Below are 524 nucleotides of genomic sequence, written 5' to 3'. Positions count from 1 at the left end.
CGTTAGCACATAATAGACGAAATCGCGCAACTTGAGCGTGACACTTACCGTATCGACGAGAACCTTGAAGCGGAAACACGCAGGTGTAACGAATTTCCTTCTTTCTCTCCTTTCTTCTTTCTTTCTTGTACAACACCTTTGCGCGCACCTGTCGGTCTCGGCGGCGTCCTCCTAAGGAATTTCTGCGGGCCAACACAAAGTTCAGCTCAAAGGCTGGTAGTAATATATTACTTTAATTGACATTATGCAAAAACGAATCAACTCGCAAAATTAAAAGACATGAGTTACACGCACAGCTGAAGCGACAAAATGAAACTTTGCAAACTTTACTGAGAGAAATAAATTTAGTATGAATAACATCATTATATTTTGTTGATATGCATATATATTTTGTTGATGTAAAGTAGAAAAAAACTTTCTTATTTTTCAATTTAAAAATTGTGTTGTTCCATACAAAATGTCGTTATTCTAAATTCGATTTTTAGAATGACAATTTTTAAATTAAAAAAATAAGAAAGTTTTTG

Source organism: Trachymyrmex septentrionalis, unplaced genomic scaffold (genome assembly GCF_001594115.1).
Source record: "Trachymyrmex septentrionalis isolate Tsep2-gDNA-1 unplaced genomic scaffold, Tsep1.0 scaffold16, whole genome shotgun sequence".
NCBI classification, from domain to species: Eukaryota; Metazoa; Arthropoda; class Insecta; order Hymenoptera; family Formicidae; genus Trachymyrmex; species Trachymyrmex septentrionalis.
Note: the sequence above shows the minus strand (reverse complement) of the source record.